This window comes from Poecilia reticulata, chromosome 12 (genome assembly GCF_904066995.2).
Source record: "Poecilia reticulata chromosome 12, P_reticulata-male-v2, whole genome shotgun sequence".
NCBI classification, from domain to species: Eukaryota; Metazoa; Chordata; class Actinopteri; order Cyprinodontiformes; family Poeciliidae; genus Poecilia; species Poecilia reticulata.
The window spans coordinates 24281177-24303567 of NC_088841.1; the positions used below are offsets into that span (position 1 = coordinate 24281177).

The window sequence follows — 22391 nt, forward strand, 5'->3', positions numbered from 1 at the left end:
AAGGAGCAGCGTCAGATTTGAGTGGTTGTAGGATTCCTCTCTACTCATTTCTCCTGCTATCACTGGACTGGTGCACTTGTTTTTGTTGGATATTTACCCAGAATGCCCTGGGGTTTCGCAGGGCAGGCACATGTGCCACATATCCTAAAATTCCCAATTCCGATGTTTTTTAGCCCCACAAAACCACTTCCTTTTCTGGAACTATCTGAAAGCGACTCAGTCTGAGCCGCCATGTCTCTTTTCATCCACACAGCGCCCCCACAGGCCAGGAGGGGAACAGCTTTTCAAACAGTTTGGTTCTTTTGACTGCAGTGTGAAGGCTGAAAATCTAACAAATGAATCTGCTGCTGAGGAAACAACTTTAACTCAGCTTCAGTTCCTAAAGTCAGGTAAACACCGTTTAGCAAATGTGAATGAGTGAAAGCGTAAAACGTTTAAAACGTGGAAATGCTGCCTAGTCAAAGTTTATCTATCTGACACATTTATACCAACATCAGCTGATCAAAGTGCTTCACCGGTAGAGAAATGAAGAAACAGGAAGTAAAACTAAATGTTGCTGTAACACCAGAAGCCTTTTCTTCCTTTCCTCCCGGTGTGGCGGCTCCGTCTCCAGTGGGTTTTGTGACCCGCCGCTCCTTTCTGCTCCTTATCTCGTCGTCCACCAGCCTGTCGCTGGTCCTCCACAGCTCACCTCCAGCTGTCAGGCCCGAATCAGGCCCAGCAGACCAGGAACAAATGGGTTCTGTCACACGAGGGACGGCGATACGCCTGTCATGGCGGCGACGGCGGCGGCTTCGCCTGAACTCGGCCTCTTCTGCTGTTTTTATTATCTGAGGAATGAGGGCGAAAAGAGGCGAAGGCGGCGCTGACAGGCTCCTCTCTACGGCGACACCTTCTGCCGAGGATTAGCGCCTCGGCCGCCGACCGCAGAGCGTTTCTCTGATCTCTGATCCACAACGGAGCTCAGGTCTGAGCCCAACACAGGCTGGAAATCCCTGCTTCACTGCAAAAACACAAAATGTCACCAACTAGTTGTGGTCTAGTTTCTACTGCTAAAAACTAACTACAGCTAAACTACAGCAAAACTAACTAAACAGTAACTTTTCAGCAGCTTGTTAAACTAGCAGTTTTATTACTAATTAGACATTTTTTCCCATGTTATCAGAGAAATAATCTGGAGAAACTCCAGAAAATTTAGTTTACTTCACTTGTTATAAAAATGTTTATATTTATTTCAAACAGACAAAAAGTAAAAACAAGAAAAATAAAAGTTATTTTGCCCATCAACGCGCAATTTTACATTATTTGTTAGAAAAGAATCAGGAGGAGAATAAAAGATGTTCTTAACCTACAAACATTTAAATCTACGGATAAACTGAAATTATCCCCACATTAAATGACACTTAAACCTCACATTCTCATCCTCACAAAGCAAAATATTTACACATTTTTAATATCAGATGCAACATTTTTGGTCTTTAAATATGATTTAGAAGACGTAACGCCTTGAAATTGGGCCTCTGTCTCTTTAAGAGCTTCTACTTGAAGCTCCGCCTTCAGGAGGTCATCCCAACATGGCTCCTCCATTAACCCTTTAGCAACGTTCATACCAGCATTTCACTGAGCAGGTGTTTGCTAATCGCTGCAGGCTAGTCTGAAGGAGCTGAGTGGGGGAGGAGTTTTGTCCTCGGAGGCGGGGCTAGGGCCAACCAGGTGTTTAGCACAGCTGAACGGTTGCCATGGAGATTAAATAAGTTATAAAACATGGTGAAAGAATCAGGGAAACACCCAAAGTTTGTTTTTGATGAGTGAAAAACGACACGCTGTAAAGCTGGTAAAAGGTTTACTTTCCAACACACTGACCCGTTAAGCTTCTCTCACTTCAAGTGTAGCAAGATATCGTCACTAAAAACAATTGGTACGGTTTAGCAGCATATACCTGCTGCTATCGTTTGAATTTAAAGAGAGGAAGTCAGACTGAGCTGAACCTTCGCTTCCTTCATCCACGTCTCATTTCTGCAGCGTTAAACTGAACATCTTCACATTCGGGAGACGGGTTAAACGTGACCAACTAGCAGTCTGAACGACACAATCCTGATCTTTTCACACCTCAAAAATCTGATCTGAGTCTCTTCCATACGGGGAATTAAATCAGAAGCAATAGATTTCAGAGCGTCTGCAGCCTGAATGGCCATCGGTCCAGGTTTCACTTTTATCACATTAAATCTCCACAAAAACCTTTTAACCTTCTAAATTCAGGAAACACATCTTGACGCTTCCCTGTCAAAGATGGCGGCTCCGTTTTTGGTGTTTTCTCCGTATTTGTTTCTCCTTCAGTCGTTTTAATCTTACGTCTCGTCACCAGTTTAGGAAACGTTTAGAAACTGTCAGTTTTTGCTGACCGGAGCAGTTTTTGATGTGTTTGTTCGTAATTTATTGGCTTCAGATTCAGATTTTTGTGTTGGAAGTGGAAAAAAAAACAAAACAAACGGTATAAAATAATGAACCGTAAACAAATTGGGCTGATTCTGCTGGATGGATCCTCACAGGCAGATTGCAGCAAGCGCTCAGATTGTTTGGCATGAGGGAGATGCAGCTTCACCGCAGAGTGTTAATGAGAAGCAGATCTGAGGTGTGTGTGTGTGTGTGTGTGTGTGTGTGTGTGTGTGTGTGTGTGTGTGTGTGTGTGTGTGTGTGTGTAGCCGTCTCATCTCCGGTGACAAAGGATTGGTCGCTTTCATTTACAGCCGACTTTACATTTAGATATTCAACATCCGCTTCAGTTTGTGCTCTTGATGATAAATGTTGTTGGAGACATGAGAAGTTTAACTTCCTCCCTTCAGATCTTTGACTTCTGGTGACATTTTTGTTCCTAATTAAATGTCAGATTTATAAAGTATCTCAGAACAAACATCTCAAAATCATCCATAAAGTTTAGAAACACCTTAAAGTTTCATTTTGAGGTCAAAACTTCAAATTGTGAATGGGTGAGGTCGACGTTACCTTCAATCCAATATGGCCGCCGCTCGCATGAAACGGTGAAAGTTTCAGAAATTATTTTTTTAATTTGTGGTTTTTATAAAACGAATCAATATTTGAACCAGAAATATTTTCCCTTTTAGAGGAAAAAGTTTTTATGCTTTGACACAACCTCAGTTTGTTTTTTATTCTAATGAAAGGAAAGTGAATTTTTCCTCCAGATTAAAATCTGTAAAGTGCGGCCTGCATTTGTGTCCATCTCCTTTTACTCTGATGCTCCTAAACAAAGTTCAGCTGTATTTTGGAGATGAAAATGTCTCAATAGACTGTATGGAGCTACATTGGGGCCATAAAGTTTGTAGTTTTGAACACAGCTCAGTTTGTTTTCAAACCAATGAACTGGGCTCATTGGTTTGGAGCCAATGAGCCCAGCTGGGTTCAGCCCTTCACTTCACTCCATGTCTGATTGTCTTGCATCCTGCCACGAGGGAAACGGCGAGAGATCGAACACTGAAACCAGGGACTGAGGGAACACGATGCTGGTCCTTCCTCTTGCTTTAACTCACCATCAGACGTGGGCAGAAATTACACTGGAGTAAAAGTAGAACTACTTCAACTTCAACCGACCAAGAAATAACTCAAATAAGAGTGAAAAACTCAAATTGACCAAGATGTAAAGTAAAATGGAAATTTTGGTATTTTAAGAACCAGAACGACAATAATTTGTGTTAATACCAATAAATAACAAAGTTAGGCAAAAGAAAATTTTCCTAAACCATTTTCTGTCAATAAAAACCTGATGAAACTTTAACAGACCGTCAGGTTTGTCTGAGTCTGCTGAATATTTGGTTAAATGTTTCACTTAGGACTCTGTTTCAAGTAAATAATTTCTTAATATTGATGAAAAAAGTTATAGTTTCTCTTATATGTGGGGAAAATATCTTGTTATAAATTAAATTATCTGCCAATGGAAGCAGAAATCAGTCGTTAATTTAAAACAAGCTCTTGCATTTTGCTGAAAGATTATTTGTAAGTTAGTAAAACCAAAATACTCTGTAAGTTTTTGTGTCTTTGCAGTGCGCATTATAGTTTAGCTATAATCTGAAACAATCCTAGTAATAAAACACGTTTTACAGACCGAAGTGAATCGGTGAACCAACTGAAAGGGCTTCCTGTGTTCAGCGGTAAAAATGGCCGACATCCTCAGTGTCTGATAAGTGATAAAGGTCAACGAGGTCATTTACATTCAGCTCATGTGCCGCCTGTGAAACCTGCTTCACATCTGCTGCGGCGCTGAAAAGAGCAAATGCTGCTGCGCCCAATTAGCAGCCGTCCTCCAACAAACACGTCTGTTTCTGTTCCTGGAGGTTTTAGGACGCTCGTCTTCACTGCCAGATTCATTTACTAACATTTTACTCAACTAAGAGTAGCAATGCTTCATGACAAGATTAGTCAAGTAAACGTTTTTCAAGAAAAGTAACTAGTTGCTACCCAACTCTGCTGGTTTCCAAGTGGATTTTAAAAAAGAAACCTGAATGTTGTAGAAACCCTGAGTTTATTTCCATTCGCAGCCGTTCCAGCTGATGTTCTTCAGCTCTTAGCGGGTCGGAGCCGTTTTCCCCGAGGCTGGAGTCTCATTTTTGGAAACAAGCTCTCGAGTTGGGGGCCCCCAGCAGCCACACACACACACACACACCCATCTGTGTCCCGCTCCGGGTCTCGTCACCTGACACCATCTGCATGCTAAGAGGGCCGTGAAAGCCTCTTCAGGCCGACCTGCACACACTGCAGGGCCCTCTGCGCCGTCCGGTGACAAGTGTGGTGGGACGAGAGCCAGAAGGCAGCAGGAATGCTGTGTGTGTGTGTGTGTGTGTGCGTGTGTGTGTGTGTGTGTGTGTGCGTGTGTGTGTGTGTGTGTGTGTGCGTGTGTGTGTGTGCGTGTGTGTGCGTGTGTGTGTGTGTGTGCGTGTGTGTGTGTGTGTGTGTGTGTTCCCTCACAGATGAGCCAAGAATTGCTTCATCCAGCTTAATAAAGGAAGTTCTTGTTTGTGCAGCTTTCTCAGCCCATATCTGCTGTTTCTGAAACCGGATCTCCTTTAGCATCTTTTTGTTTTTATTGCTGATGAAAATCCTCAGCATGGAAGCTCACATATTTACTATTTAGTGCATTTCTTCTCATGATTTATGGTTTAGAGATCAACTGTCAAACTGTGGGAACAGTTTAAACCAGTTTGATATAACTCAATGTGTAGCTGCTAGCTAAAAATGTTAGTTTTTCTAACCTTGAACAGTAATCATAAACATTAGTTACAGTAATCGCTACACTAATGCTGTATTTAGTGGAAGCTAATGCTAAAGTGCTTCATTAACACTATTCATCAGAACTAGTGACTAAACTTAGACTTATTTCTACCATTTGATTCATGCTAATTTGACCGTATTTTACCTGCTTAACCTACTTTTTGCTCATATTTTTGAGTGAATTTTCACTCCATAGTATTTACTAAATGTCTTTGTTTTGATATTGCTTTATAAATGAAGCTGAGTTGGATAAATTATTATTTTTGTCATTAATCTGCAGTCATAGACCAAAAACTTGAATATGTTAAGATAAAAGAAGCTTCCAAACTTTATTTTACAACATAATTTGGTTTGTAACCATCAACAATGCAGGTTTTTCTACCAATCAGCTATTAAATATTAGCAATAAGCTGCTAATATTTTCACCAATATTTGATCCTTTTCCTGTTAAAACGTTTCTTATTTTCGTTCTGTGGGATTACAGCTGGTACCTGTAGCTAGCTTAGCTTTGGGTCTGGACATGTTTCACACGTAAAGCCACAGAGACTCACACACCTGTGTGAACACGGGTCGGGTCAGAGCCGTTTGTGTTACCTGAGTGATGCTCGCCGGGCTGTCAGGGCAGGAACGAGGCGGGTCAGCCGCCCGCCTGCAGGGCGCGGATCGGGTTTCCATCTCAGCGGAGGCGAGGCGAGGCGAGGCCCGCTTTGTGCCCCGCAGGTGTTAAACTGAGGCCTCTACTCAACCGGGACGGCCCGGTTCTACGACTGGACCGGGTGAACATAAGAGATGGCTTCCTGTTTGGGTTGAGTTGGAATCGCTTGAAGAGAAATACAAGGTGGGAAAAACAGCTGCTGCTTGGTTGATTAGCATCAAAACGGCTGGTGCTTCATAAAACTCTGAGGATTTTAGTTTAATCTCATATTTTCTTAAAACATTTCATGACTTGTTTTTGGTGAAAGTTCACCAAATTCAAATACAACTGAAATTCTTCAGGACATTAACTCTTAATCTGCTGTCACTCTGTGTTTGTATGTTTGTTATATTGTGATGATTCAAAGAGGATTTTATTGAACATCACAGTTTGTGTGTCACCACTATGAATAGAGCATCTATACTGGGATCAGTGCTGTGACGTTCACAGCGTTCGGCTTCTTCTCTTTTTATACAAATAATATAGACATTTTTCCATTTAGATTAAAACAATCTTCTTTTCTGTGCATCTTTTCCACCCAAAACTCATTGATTAGCGTAGCTTTAGCTTCAAATTCTGTAAATAAAATCTCCTATAAATATTTTTTAAAAATTGATTAGTAGACAGTATTTTTTTAGTGACAGATGATCAAACATTCACTAAAGTAATGCTGTGTTACTACAGGTTGGGAAATAACATTCTTTATTTCTTATTTAAAACAGGAATTGAATTATTTTCTGAGTTATGTTTGTAAGCTGCCAGTTTTTTGTTTTTATCAAATTGATGATCAAAAATAATCGATTACTAAAATTATTTACTTCCAGTCCTAGTTTTTACAAAAAGGTTGTATAATAAATACTAGCTTATCATCTGCGTATAATATAACATAATATTCTGCTTCCATGGTAGGAATTTGGTGTAAAACGACGTTTTGAAGGCGAAGCAGCAGCTTTTTGCTCCAGGTTTTGTTTAGGGAGACTCGGCACATGGTTGAGGTGTTTGGCAAATATTCCTGCAGCGACGGGGAAACAAAGAGGGCAGTAACTGCCCCCAGCTGGCCAGGGCCCCTCGCTGGGTTAATATGGCCGCCCTGCCAATTACGTTTGTATGACAGTTTTCATCAAAGTGCTTAACAAGCCCTGTGAAAACGGGAGAAAATAGTCCGTTTGAGAAACGATGGCACTGAAAGACTTGGGCATGTTTAACAGTAAGGTCTGTGTTGAGAAATGGTTTCAACTGTGTATTTATTTCTACAGCCAGGAATGTTCGCTGCTTTGATTCGGTTTAATTAAAACCAAACAGCGTCGTGTGGAAAACACGGAGTACGTCCAAATGTTTGCGCCTGTGCGGTTGCTAGCTGCTGAAAGCCGACCTGTCCGGGTAATTGGCTGTTGTTCGGAGAGTAAACAGTTTCTGAGACGTGTTGAGCACGTGAAGTGCTTTCTGTGAGTGTAAAATGTGTGTGTGTGTGTGTGTGTGTGTGTGTGTGTGTCGACTGATGTCGGTCACTTTAAACCCTCTGACTTCAAAATGGACTCTAATATCCAATCGTTCTCCACTTTATGATCATTTCAACGTAAAACACCAAATAATTCTCGTGTGATGTGGTAAAATATTGTAAAATGACTCTTTAAAAGTTTAAATGTTATTAAAACTCTGACCTGGGGCGACCAGGTGCTTTCAGCAAAACCAAACGCTATCCTCCCAAAATCACCTTACTCTCACATTAAGCACAAATCATTAAGCATTTCAACTGTTGCCATGGTTACATTGGATGATAATTACTGACGTTTATTTACAAGTATGGCAAAACAGATTTGAAATTTAAAAACACTTTTACTCCAGAGTTTAAATCTTTCTGTAAATGCTGAAAGCAGAAGACAGACAGGATCTCCTGTAGCAGTCAGTATCACATCAGATGTGAAAACGCCTCTGACTGAAGACACCTTGTTGTTTTATGATAGTCTTATATGTAGGGTTTCTGATAACATATTTGCCAAAATTATAGTTTCCAAGCTAAATATTTCACTCAGAATTGAGCATTTAGCTAATTTGCTAAATCAAGTTCAGATAACCGGAAGTGAACTTTCAAAATTCCATAGTTCCATTGAGCAGCAGTGAAGGGAAGTCCGTTACGCTAGCTGGAGTTTATGTAGAGGATCTCAAAACACAGCTTTTATAAATAAGATAAAGGGTGTTTGTTTGTTAAATCTTAAATGCAATATGTTTATATTTATGTGCAATTTTGGCTTAATTTCTACTCTGTATTTGTTTTTTTTCAGCAATTGGCCTTTTTTTGAGTCCAAATCCCCCCGTTAATAATTAATCAATTTATAAATTAATTGTCTGTTATGTCAATAATCCATTAATGCCTTCAATGTTATGTTGTTTATAATATATTTGTGAGTAGATTTCAATTTAAAAGTTGTAGTTTTGTCTTCATTTATTGAATTAGAGGGCTACAACAATCAGTTCACGGGCCAAAAATGGCCCGCGACCCCTACTTTGAACACCCTTGGTTTAGCTATTTAGCTATAATTTAAAAGGAAATAATTCATACTATTCAAACAATCCCAGTTTGCTTGATCAAACCAATGTTTTCCTCTGGATGAAAGTGAATCCTGCATCATTAAAGGACTCAGATTTATCGAGGTTCTGGCCCGGCGGCATCGATTACACTCAAAGTCGTCTCAGAACTCTGGTAATTCTGAGGAAATCAAACCTGCGGCTGTTTTGCTAACCGGATGGTCTCTCCCACCACTAATCTCCCTCATCCTCCGGCCTCAGCCACTAAAAGACAGGAAGGATGGGACATTAAGAGCCGAAGAAGAGAAAGTCGTAAAAAATAATGACGTCTTCTGGCGAGCAGCTGAGCAGTCCAGCTATGTGGCTTCGCTCCTGTCAGACGGTCGTATCTTTTTACAGCGATGCTAATGGTTATGGACCAGAATGAAAACGACGACGGCGCTCTTTGCCTCTCTCCACTAACGGCATGTAGGACATCAGAGCTGCTAACAGCGCTACGGAGCGGGCCGGACCAGAGGAGGTCCAGGTCCAGCTCAGCGGTGCTCTACGTCTGAAAAAGGAGAGCATCAACATTCAATGGAGGGGAGGGGATTTATATATCCTCACAACCCCTGGACTCACGTTTAATCTGAGTTTAGTCCCTTTTGAGATCCGTTTCTCTTTAGATCTGTCATTTTCAATTTATTTCATTCGGTTTTTCACTTTTTTATGTTTTTTAGTAAAACCTCTGATATCCCACCACATGAACATCTGATTATTTCTGGACTGGACCATTAAAACTAATGTTTTACCATTCTATTAGAATCTATTTCTGAGGTCAGACACTGATGTTGGACAACAATGCTTGGCTCTTTTTTCTTTTAAATCTTTCATTTTCAATTTTATTTATGTCTTTTTAGTTTTTTGGCATTTTTTCTTTGTAAAAGAAGCTGTGAAACGTCCTAAACATTTAACATGACTATTTGTGAACTTTCTGAGTACGGTCAGAAAATACCACAAACATTCTTCCAAAATTAATCTCTGAGGTCAAACACCGATGTTGGATGAGAAGCCTCTTTTTTTCCTTATAAATCTTTCATTTTCTATTTTGTTCAAAGAAACTCAGAAATTTCCACATTAATTTCAGTAATTTTTCATAAAAAATAAGGAAATTCTCTGAGCTTGAAAAGTTGTGAATTAGAAAATTAATTTTTAGTTGAGTTTCATAAATTTTCTAGAAAAATAAGGATCTTGATAATTTGTGAGTTTTTGACTTTTGGAAATTTTCAGAGCACCAAAAATCTAAAATGTCCTTTTTGTTTTCTGAAAGTGCCTCAAATGTCTGAGTTTTTTTCCTCACAATTTTATGACTCATGGAGCTCAGAATTTCCTTGTTTTTCTCTTGAAAATTTCTGAAATTTTTCATGCAAATTTCCGACTGTACGAGGTTAGATAATTTCTTTATTTTTTCTTGAAAATTTCTGAAATGAATCTCAAAATTTAGGTTTTTTCTCACAAATTTACGACCTATGAAGATCAGAGAATTTCCTTGTTTTTTATTAAAAACTTTAGAATTTTTGCAGAAATTTACACCTTTTTTGTATCTTTATTGGCTCAAATATGATTTCTCTGTTTAACTGAATTGTTCTGGACTTGAATTTGTTGGCTTGATGCTACATTTGTTGGGGGAAAAGCTGAACTGGGATGAATAATCCCATGTTTTGTTAAATTTTCTCTCATTTTCTGAGGCGATAATTGCGTCATCAGGAAGAAAGAGAAGAAAAGGAGTCTGAGCAGCAGGCTTGTATCCGCACTTCCAATAACAATTACATGAAGTGTTGTGTTAAATGAGGGGTCCACGGTTCAGGGGCCGGGGCTAATCGCTGCGGTCTGCACCCTAAAACACGGCGATAATGACGGGATTTGGCTGTAATTCAACCCAGAGGCTCGTGCAGCAGAGGTGCAGAACCAGAAATAAAGCCAAACTTTCAGCTGTGAGGTCGTCAGGAAAAGAGACACACATCTGTCTGGACGCCGCCGGTGAGGCGATCCATCAGCGCCGCCTGTGTTCCTCCTTTATGGCGCTCTCCATCATCACATCCACGCCGTAAATCCTTCTTCAAACCGACACGCAGCCGCCTGCATGTGGTTCTTATCCAGCGATTTTTCCCGGGTTCAGCTGAGGTAGCCGTCCCCGCGGCGCTGACTGGCGATCCGACTCCAGGTACGGAGTTCACTGTGGGAAAGATGGGAGCTTTACGCGGACGGAAGGAATGTTTTGTTTTAATGCTGATCAGCTGTTGGAAAGCAGCGACGGAAAACAGTTTGTTTCATCCAGAGCCACATTTCTGCTCCTCTCTGCGGCCATTTTGGTCAGAATACCAGGAGAGTCTCACTGTGAAGCACATAAAGATGGATAAAATTATGCAAAAATTAGCATTGCTGCACATGTTTTTACTTTGTTTTGCGCCAGGAATGTATTATTTTTCTTGACTCTTGGTCAGGGGCTAAACAAAATCATTTCAAGGGCCACAAATGGCCCCTTTTCCACACTTTGAATACAGTTCAGGTAGATTTTTTTAAGCAGATTTTGACTCATTCTTGTTATTTGACTAAATATTTACCTTAATCAGCCTGAAAACTGAACCATAGCAGTATTTGCTCTTATTTTCCCAGGCTCTTATTTTGAAAATGTGGTTAAATATGACCACATTCAACCATTTCTGTAGTTTGATACAATTTTAAACTTTTGTTCCCAAATTGATTAAAAGATGTCAACAACAGACAACACAACATGAATGAAAACATCGTGTAAACAAAACCTCGACAATGTTAGCGAGTAAGCTAACGCTAGCTCCAAGATCATGACTAAAAACATCTGGATCATGTGATTCCCAAGACCAAAATGTCAAAAACAAAGTCAAACAGTGAAATAATAATATTCAAATGCAGTATGGTTATGATCTCAAGGAGCTAACAGCTAGCATGCAGCGCTAACAGGAGAAATGATGCTAGCTACTGCTAGCAAAACAACTCAGCATTATATGGCCAGAATAAAGTCGTAATAATATGAATAAAAACTGAACTGAATAGCAGAAAAAATGTCTTGATGAATGTTTTAGAGCCAAGTTATTTATTGCACTGAACATTAAAAATGATGCTAAATAACAGCATGTCAGACGGGGGAAGAATTAGTCGTAAAGTTTCTGTCTTTTCCTCATTTCCTGCCATAATTTCAGCTCCATCTTTTTCTCTCTCTCTCTGTAAATCATCATCAGCTGTTTGAAAGCTTCTATCTGTAGGAAAACATTTCATTCCCACTGACGTTTCCAAACGACGCGCCGTAATCAGCAGAGTCATCCTGCGGGTGTGGATGTAATATACAGCCTGTGAAACCGACCCGGACTTCTGAAGGTGTGAATCTGAGCCGCGGCCCGATGAAGGCGGTTCTGATGGACGAGACTCTGACAGGGAACCGGGGCGAGCGATGGAGCGGGCCAGGTGGCGCTGCTGGCATGCTGGGAACGCGCCGCCTGCGGCTAAATTTAGCGGCTTTACACGACGCTGCAGCCGCGGCTTTTTCTGGGTCCAAAGGACGGCGGACCCAGAACCTGTCCTCAAGTCAGACGGAAAAACATTTGGCACAAAGTCAACTAAACTACTGAGTAACTGATCAGGAAATGTTTAAAAATGACATCATCAAATGGACCAAAATATAAAGCCAAGTGGACATTTGTACGGATAAAATTTGGCAATAATTCGTATCAGTAACAAAAAATAACAAAATCAGGCAAAAATAAAATGTTTCCAAATTGGTTTATTTCAGTATAAAACTTCTGTTCTCACCCAAACACACACAGCAAATTCAGAAGTGTCAGATTACCAGTGAAAGTGTGGAAGGTTAAGAATACAGTGTTGATACAACAACATGAGTGTTAGATTCCCTAAGATGTTCCACAGAGTTACTCCAGTCCAGTGTTGGTTTCTAACTCAACACTCAGTCTGGTGTTGGTTTAGAAACCTTATATAGTAGGTGCTCCATTGTTGACTCATGGTTGCTAAAAACTTTACCAGACTGACTGATTTTAGTGACACTGGGTGTAAAATATTGAATAAAATGTTGACTGGCTTTATTTTCACTCTTATATTTGACTTTATGACACACAAAACAACAAATTAATCGTCCTTATTTTCTCCAGGTGCATTCTGGGTAAAGCTTGTCACCAAGGTCATCATCAGTCACTTGGCAACAAATGGCAAACTAGCTAGATTGGGTGCTGTGGTGGCGCAGGGGCAAAGCGCAACCCATGTACTGAGATCCTAGTCCTCATGCTGGTGGTCACAGGTTTGATTCCTGGAGTGAATTGACAGAAAAGTGGGTAATGAGAAGAAGGGGAAGACCAGGAAGTGAACCCATTGAAAACTAGAGTCTTCATATGCGGGCTGTGCTTAACCACCACAGCACACCCTGCCAGTAGCATTCTAAAACTCAGATTTCTATGTTGTTCTATTCTTTACAGTGTTCTGTGTTAGATTAACACATTTATAGTGTTAACTTTTGACAATATCCATCCATCCATTTTCTTACACCCTTGTCCCTTAATGGGGTCGGAGGGTTGCTGGTTCCCATCTCCAGCTAACGTTCTGGGCGAGAGGCGGGGTCACCCTGGACAGGTCGCCAGTCTGTCGCAGGGCAACACAGAGACACACAACCATACACACACACACTCACACCTAGGGACAATTTGGACAGACCAATTAACCTGACAGTCACGTTTTTGGACTGTGGGAGGAAACCAGAGTACCTGGAGAAAACCCACCATACACAGGGAGAACATGGAGACTCCATGCAGAAAGACCGGGAATCGAACCCAGAACCTTCTTGCTGCAAGGCAACAGCTCTACCAACTGCGCCACTGTGCAGCCTCTTTTGACAATATACACTAGTTTTTGAGTAAATTAACACTGAAGTGTATTTGATTTCAGCTACTGAGTGTTGATTCAACTCTATCACAAATAACTTTGAAAAGTGTAACTTCTACACCATCCAGTGTGAACCTATATAGACACCTTAAAACACCTTAAAAGTGTCAAATTTAACTCTGTAGGAGTTGATGGAACATTTCCAAATTTGCTCTGCATTTTGCTCCTAATTTTTAACTTTCAACAAATGAAAATGTCACAAAGTTGGAGGGTAAAAAGTCGATGATCTTAAATGCTCACTGTAAAAACTCTGTTAGCTAAATGAAACCTGGAGATGTTGGTAATTTACTGCTCTGCGCCACGGCAAAGGGAAACACAACCAACAAAAACCGTTAAAAAAAACAACTAAAACCCGTTTTTTTGTCTCTGTCGTTTGTGCCGCGCAGACTCGTTGCCATGGCGACTGACAACAGTCAGGACTCGACACCAAAAAGATTCAAAACCAAAGAACAGAAGATTCAGTTTGTTACAGTTTTATGTCTTCAGGCTTAGTGTTTATTTAGATCATCGATAAGTGATTGTTGTGGTGGATTAGCTGCTGCTGCTGTTAGCCGAGCTAACAGAGTCATAATAATACGAATAATGTGACGATAAAACGACACAAAGGCAGTAATGATACGAGAATAAAGTCAGTATCAGCAGAATGTCTGAATAATTCAACAGTAGAAATAAAACAAGAACAAAACTGTAATAAAATATAAAAAAGTTGTGAAGTTAAACTTCAGACTGACTTCTAAGTTGAACTTAAAGCGAAATGGAAGAAAAAAGGTTTAAATACGGACCTGTGTAGTACATCTAATGAAGAATTAAGAATTTTAATTATGTGGCTTTAATCAAATTTGGAGGCCTAATGTTGCGACAAACTCTTCCTCCATTAGCTGTTTTAATTAGCATTAATCCAGAATGTCACTTTCTATTGTTTCCTTGTAATTTGCAGAGTTGTAAAGACATCAGAACAAAAGTTTTACAGGGAATTAGCAAAATAAAAGCCTTTCAGAAGCTTTTGTCTGGTTTGTATCCAGTGAAAGATGAAAACCAGCAGGGAGAGCTGGTGCTTCTCTCCCCGTCGCTCAGGGATGGGAACCGGAGAAGCTCCGGGCCTGTTGAGACATCGTGAGTGAAACTGGGCCAAACAAATAAACTGGGAGCAGAACGGTTTCATGTGCAGACCGCCTAGATGGCGTACCGGACCAGAGGGAGCTTTAAATCAAACATGTTCCCTCAGTTTCTGCTCACGTCGTTTCACCTCCTCCGCTTCTTTCACTCAGACTCGTCTGTTTCTTCAGCTCTCAGGCTTCGGTCCCAGAACAGGGCCGGAGGAAGCTGACCGGGGGCCCAAAGGCCCCCTGGGCCCCCGATGACCAGCAATTCTTTTCTCTTCATTTCTACAGCAGAGAATAGAGTTTAGTGAGAAAATAACTAGAATAAAGTTGTAATTTTATGATTTTATTCTCGTAATATAACAACTTTATTATCTATTACTGTATTAGATAATAAATTATTACATGACCTTAATATATTAAATTATCAAAATGTATTATCCTAAAGTTTATTATAAAGTTAATAATAATGTAATTATAACCTGAATAAAGATATAATGTTACTTTATTCTCATAATATTGTAAATTGATTATCAAAATCCGATTTATTTCTCATTATTTCAACTTTATTCTTTCAATAGTATGATTTAATTCTCATAATATAAGGCCTTTATTTTGAAAATATGATTGTTTCTCGCATCCTTTCACTTTTATTCTTGTAATATTACAACTTTATTCTCAGAATGTGACTTTATTCTTGTAATGTCATTTTTCTTGTTTTTTATTATTATAATTTTGATGGCCCTGCTGCTCCTACTACTAATTACAAGAATAAAATCATAATATTTTGAGAATAAAGTTGTAATTTTAAGACTATTTATTGAAGCTTTAAACTCGTGTTTTGTCAGAAACCCCCAGAGTTTCCCTTAAGGAAGATTCAGACATTTTAGTTAAAAATATAAACATAAATAATTTCAATAATTCAGATTATTTTTGGTGTGAAGCGCGTTGTGGGCGGAGCTTCGCTGCGGTTGAACTGAAACGCTTTTCCAGGTTTTCGCCTGTAGACGTGTGGGAGATCTCACTGGTGGATAAGTGTGTGTGTGTGTGTGTGTGTGTGTGTGTGTGTGTGTGTGTGTGTGTGTGTGTGTGTGTGTGTGTGTGTGAAAGCCTCCCTGCTTTGTCACAGCCGGTGATTGACTCCAGACGTTGTGGGTTCCTCTCTGCCCCCGGTTTTTCAGAGTTCAGAGGGCGGCGGCCCCGGGCGCACGGGGGCGCGGCTCCCCGGGGTCCAGTAAAGCGATAGGGCCGCGCGGGGGGGGCCGGCTCGCCCCCGGGGAGGGAGGTCAAAGGTCAGCGTTGGGGCCGTGTTAGCCAAACAGGCTTCAGGTGGGGCCTTCCTGCTGCTTTAACATCTGGATCTCCGGGTCTTTCTGCTCCTCTTAGGAGCCAAAGTTTATGTTTTTAGAATAAAGTCGGAGAGTCAAAAACCAATTATTGGTTTAAAAAAAAAACGATTTCCTAATAGATTTATTTTACTTTTTCCTTTGGTAAATATTTAATGTTGACACAAATGTTCCTAAACACAAAGTCAGGTTTTTACCCGCTGAACGTTTTGAGATTAAAGACGTAATTTTAGCAGATTAAAGTCGCAATGTGACCAGAATAAAGTTGTAAAATTACAAGAAAAGCTTTGATGCAGTCATCAGGATCTGGTCTGACCAGCTCTGAAGGTTTTTCTCCATAATCGTTTCAAAATTCTGCAACTGAAAACAATTAAATTCTGGTGTGTTAAGAGAAATATTACAGTAAATTAAATTATTGATTATGACTGTTCTTTATTATTATGGCTTTTTTCTCAAATTATGACTTTGGCCTCATGATATTGACTTTATTCTTGTATTATTGGAATTTTATTCTCACAATATGATGACTTTTTTTACCTGTTACTACACATTTGTTCTCGTAAAATGACTTTATTTTTATGTTATTGATATTTTAAATTCATATTATGACGTCATGTATCAGTAAGACTTTGTTCTCTTAATGACTTTGTTCCCATATTACAATTTTCTCATAATATTACTACGTTGTTCTTCTTTTATTTTCGTGTTATTACAGCTTTAATCTTGTAATATTATAACTATTATTGTGTTATTACAATTTTTTTCTTGACTTAATTTAAGTACATTTATTTAGGGATAAATGATAGTTTTTAACTAAATCTAAAATGTTTTTGAAGGTGTTTCTGTGAACCTTCTTGTTTTGTGTCAAAATAACACGATTCAAAATGGGAAAGACCAAAGAACATGTGGCACTAAGAGCACTCCCTATAACTACAGTCAGAGCAGCTTTAATGAAACATTTTATTAACATAACTTGGTGCTAATTCAGTTGAGTTTGTGTTGAATTAAATGAAACCCATTTGGAAGCTGGTTGGGATTACCAGATGATGCTCAGATTATCATCCTGAAGCCCTGGGAACATGTGAAGATAATCCAGCTGTTAACAGATCTCTGCCTCCCTCTGGGACCAGTTGATGCTAAAACTGGGTTCGTGGAAGTTAATTTAATAAAAACAGACGCTGGATGAAATCTGCCGTGGCTTCATCCTAAACGCACCGACGGTTTGCGTCTGTGTCAGTTTCCTCCTTTCCGACGCGGCGGCAGGAACATGAGCTCTGCTTCGCCATCAGTCGCCTGCAGACGGGAGGAACAATGAGGCTCAGCGGCGCGGAAACAAATCTGCTGCATTCTTACGTAAGGAGATAAAACGATGCAGGAAGAACTGATGCTGGTTCTGGATGAAAGCAACAGAGTCACTGGACTCAACAACAGCATGTCTTATAATACTAATGCAACTAAAGAACTTATTTTTTACTTTATAAGTTAATCAGACTGGAAACTAAATTAGCAGATTTTAGCTAGAACAGTTTGTAACATATTGTAATATTTTAATTTTCTATTTTCACCTGTTTGTTAATTTTGTTTGTTTCCCCAAAACAGTTTAGTTTATGTCAACTACATCTATTCAGCTAGCTAAACAGCTAGCTGCGCTAACCCTAAAGCGCTCATCAGAAACATAAATTATGCTAATGCTAATGCGCTACAGCAACATGTTATTTAAAAGCTAACAGGCTAACTTCTCAACAGCCGATAATCAAAACTTCAAACACAGTTAGAAATTTATTCAACTGAAAGTTTTAACTACTGCTTATGGGAAGCTAAGTGTGCCAAATGCTAAAAGTTATCAAAAACGCTAAAGTGCTAAACAAAAAAAAAGCTTCTACACAACTTCAATTAACTGACAATTTACAAAACTACCAAGTGAATTAGCGCATCAGAGTTAATGCTGAAAGAAACTAAATTATTTTAAGGGAAGCTAAGTGCGCTAGATGTTTTAAATTAGCAGAAGTGCTAGCACGCTAAAAAATTAACCACAACTTCAACAGACGTTGAACTGAAAGTTTACTAATCATCCAAGTAAATTAGCGCTTTAGATTTTGCCTGGAAACATTTGTGTGTACAAACTGCGTTCCAAATAATTAAATTCCTTTTTTAATTAAGAAATACACATTTTACTGCCTAAAACTAAATAAAGTTGTTTTCCTTTAGCAAATTTCAACCAGGCGAAGCTAAAACTGGCCTTTGAACATATTTACAGACAAATGATTTATACAGTTTTGGTTTAATTACTGTTTTTTATTACTAAATTAGATGGTGATTATTTAAATAATTGGTTAATTGTGACTATTTATTTCTATTGAGGGTTTTTTTTTAACAGGTTAATGATCTAAAACATGTGGAAAAACCCAAATGTTTAATTAAAAACCAAATGATGAAGTCAGCCTCATCATCTAATTTAATTTAAATTTTTTAGTGAAGTCCAACATGGCGGCGAGGTCAGACTCCGACCAAACAGCGGCTCTCAGGCTGAATAATTGGCTGTCAGCGACCTCTGACCTCATCTCAGAGTCTAAGGTGTCGGATCGATACGAAGCGGAGGAAGATAATCAGCTCGCTCAGTGATGATGATGATGATGATGATCAGAGTCTGACCGAGGAGCGATCTGATTGGTCGAGACGTTTACTCAGAAACATTTAAATGATAAAACTGAGAGGTGAGTTTTGATTGAGCCCGGCAGCAGCTCTGCACGTGGGAAAGGCTGGAGTCCAGAACGGATTCTGTTGCCATGGAGACGGGCTCGGCAGTAAAACGCGGGTCCTTGGTGACGGGGAAGGTCCGAACGTTGTCCTTCTTTTCTCTTCTTGCATCAGTGAAACTTCAGGAATAGTTTTTCAGCAGCTCTAGTTTCTGTTTCCGTCACATTTTCAAACTGAATCTGAAGAGAAGTTGAATTTGATCGATTCCAGCGACGAGTTTCGACGAATTAGATCCAGAAATTTCTCTCTCTTCTTTTTTGCCATAATCTCAATCGTTCGGTTCCCTTTTGGGTCTGAGCGACGGAGCGCTGCTGTTTGCCTAGCAGATGACTGACGCTAAACTCCTCTGACCTCTGACCTTGAACGACCCCGTCAGTAATTAACCTGCTGCTTTCTTCCACTTGTCTCAGTCAGTTTGTGAAATATTCATCCAGACGGGTCGGATCAGATGGTGACAGCAGTTGCACTGCAAAAACACTAAACGTTTTCCTGACATCACAACCTGCGTTTCCTTTACACACAAAACATCATTTTGCAATTAAAATTTTTTCTGCTAAAAACTTTGTTGATATTTTGATCATGTCGAAAAAAACTGTTTCACAGTTGCAATGTTTCAGTTAAATATTAAATATTCACTCAGTCATTTCCTGTTGTTGTCTTCGTTGTTTCTGCCAGCAGCAACTTCCTGTTGCTGATCATGTGGCTCATGTGATGCAACAAACTTGACTCCTTTGCAGTTTTGACCAAGTAAACAAATTTCAATATGGCGGAAAAACTTTTCAGCAAAAAAAGTGTTAGTTTTTTTTTTGGCCTGTGCAAAGTTGCTGAAATTGTCTTTGTCGTTTCTGCCAGCAGTAACTTCCTGTTGTTGATCATCATCGTGTGACGTGAAAAACTTGTTTCCGTTGCAGTTTAGACTGAATGAGGTCATTTCAAATCATCTCCTCCGAACACATAAAAGCTTTTAGCGAGGTTTTTTCGAAATTGTCGTGTTTTCAAGAAGCAAATAAATTTTCGTAATTCATATTTATTTGCTCAATTTTAACGCTGATGGAAACACAGTTACACAAATCATCAAATGGTTGCTATGGAGACCTGACAACGACAGGATGTCCGCCTCTTCTCTGGAGTCTCCATGTCTCTTCTGGAGTACCTCAAGGCTCTAGTCTCAGTCCCAAACTATTCTCACTCCATGCTGACACTAATTTAAGGAAACATTGCATCTCTTTTTAAAGTTATCTTTTGCCTAATACGGAGTCCAATTAGTGACAAATCTATCTTCTTTTCCTGTGTTGTTGGAGTCTTATTTATACAGTTTACCTAAACCCAAGTTGACTTTTTTTTCTGCCAGAGTTTAACGTCCAATCAGATTAATTTGTTCTCAGCTTCATGTCCAGCTCTTCGGTCAGAGTGATTGGTTTTCACTCCGTTAGCGTTCTGGATTCGATTTCTTGACTGTTACGGCCTTTTGTCTTCAGTCGCACACTGAAACGACTGTGTCTCTGGTCTCTTGAAGTTGTTCCTGTTGGTGATTTTAGGCGGTCAGGACCACCGGGGTGCATCCATTTTCCCGCCTCTTGTTGTGTTTTCAACCATCTCAGATGTCTTCCCACGAGCCGAAATGTGTTTTTAATCTGAGCCCAATTATTCACCTCCTCTGGTTTTGTTCCCAGCAAAGACTCAGACAACTGTCTGCAGTTCACAGGCTCCGGTCTGCTGTCAGCGCCCAGTCGGACCAACCGGGCCCTCTGGCTGATCAGTGTGTGTGTGTGTGTGTGTGTGTGTGTGTGTGTGTGTGTGTGTGTGTGTGTGTGTGTGTGTGTGTGTGTGTGTGTGTGTGTGTGTGTGTGTGTGCGAGATTAACCAGTTAAGTTGTAATGAGTTGAACTTCCCACTCGTCCAGAGCTGTGAATGATGGGACAGGTGGAATGAGATGGCCAGACTGTGTCTTGTTTTATACGGCTCCCCCTACAGGCAGCGATGTGGAAGTGCAGTTAGTAGTTTGCTGGATTTGTTGGTTTGTTTTCTGTTTAGTTAGTGCCGACCAAAATATAGTTTTTTTGAGAAGGAAAAACAAAATGTAAATGTTTTCATGAAAATGCGTGTATGATAAAAAGGATAAAAAGAAATCACATATTTCTGTTTTTTTTTTATTTATTTAAGTCAGTTTTGGTCCTCCGTAGATAAATCTCTTCTGATATCGCTGAGAAGTTGGCCCTGTCCTGACCCGGCCGTGTCCTGGAGGAAAACAACGGGGAGGCTTTATGCTGCTCTCCGCCTCCCTCTTACCTTCCTCTGCTCTCTTGTTTTGTCAACATTCATCTTCTTACAAATTATCTTTTGCTCTCCTTTTCATTTCTTTCTGCTCTCCTCCCACGAGGCCTTCGCCGTTTTTCATCGTCATCGTTTCTTTTCATCTCTGTCCGTCTTTTTAGATTTCATCCACCATTACGTCTTACATTGTCTCCTCTTTGCCTGTTTTAATGCAGCAAAAAATATGTCAAGAGTCGAGACGAGCATAAAAATAACTACTTGTATTTTGATATTGCCGCCATTTTTGAGCGTTTTAATCAATTATTGCCTTAAAAAGATTAGAATTTTTCGTCACCTGGATGAAGTTTATGTCACATAAAATGTTCTTGACTTTGGACATCCTGTTTATAGAGCCTTATAGTAATAAAATGTATTAAAATCAAAAACTGAAAGGAGATGAACTGACTGAATGGTTAGCATTAGCTTCTGCACACTTTTTGTGTTTAGCTGTTTAACTTTACCCTCTGCTGGTTTTTTAATGTGTTTTGAGGTTTACCATTATTTTCGTTAAAATTATTTTAGGTGTTTAGTGGTCTAGCGTTCTCTTCAGCTAATTTTTATGTGTTACAGATTAGTGTTAGCTTCTTCTGCTAATGTTTTTACGTGTTTAGCGATTTAGCATTAGCGTCTGCTAATTTTTTATGCACTTAATGGTTTAGCCTTATTTTCTGTTAGCTGTTTTTATATGTTAGTTGTTTAGCATTAGCTTCTGCTGGTTATTTTATGTCATTAGTGGTTTAGCCTTGTTTTATGCTAGTTGTTTTAATGTGCTTAGCAATTTAGCGTTAGCTTCTGCTAATTTTTTAATATAAGATTCTTGTTTTGCCAATTAGTGGTTAGTGAATGAATGTTTTTTCTTAGCTGTGCTCATCACTGGTGAAAATTATTTTTTATGACTTTCAAAAGTAAAAACTTGAAATCTCCAACCTTCTGAGTTTTTTCTATCAGATTTTTTTACTTTGGAGCGTTGAAATGTTTTCTCTTTAAAACTCAATTATTCATATTAAGCAGATTGCTGTAATCTTGAATCGTGATCCGATGAAGATAAACATAAATACAGTGAGGAATGTAATCACTGGCATCATTCAGACAACTTGAAACAATATTTTCATGCATTTCAAGTTGCGAAATAAAACACTTTTACTCTCAGTTCCAAGAGTTTCCATCAACATCTCCCAGAAAGCGGCTTGACGTCTGGCTGAGTTGTAGGTTTGGACAGGAAACACACAGAAAATCAAATGAAACAGCTGATGGAGCAAGTAAAACACGAGACTTGTCCTCTCTGAGTTTCCTTACCTGCTCCAGGCCACAAACACAACAGATGGGGCTCAAAGAAAGCAAACAGGTCTGGGGGGCAGCTGACAGAAAAGAGGGATTATCCCTGATGTGTGCTTTGTTAAGAGCTCCGGTTAC

The 22391-nt window shown here is 39.6% G+C and overlaps 1 protein-coding gene and 1 long non-coding RNA gene across 8 annotated transcripts in view; one reads left to right on the forward strand and one right to left on the reverse strand.

Annotated features, from left to right (window-relative positions):
- The window catches only part of LOC103474014 (ephrin-A5b-like), a 127416-nt gene that overhangs the window by 42979 nt on the left and 62046 nt on the right, over window positions 1-22391 (forward strand). The gene's annotated exons all lie outside the window — the stretch shown is intronic.
- LOC145554061 (uncharacterized) overlaps window positions 10791-22391 on the reverse strand; it is an 80670-nt gene continuing 69069 nt past the window's right edge. The window contains exon 3 of one of the 3 annotated variants that reach the window (XR_014090095.1): window positions 10791-10874. This is a non-coding gene — a long non-coding RNA (uncharacterized LOC145554061). Of the gene's footprint in view, window positions 10875-16296; window positions 17202-21007; window positions 21141-22391 lie in introns of those variants that run through there. The other 2 variants (XR_014090094.1, XR_014090096.1) reach the window with 2 other exon arrangements.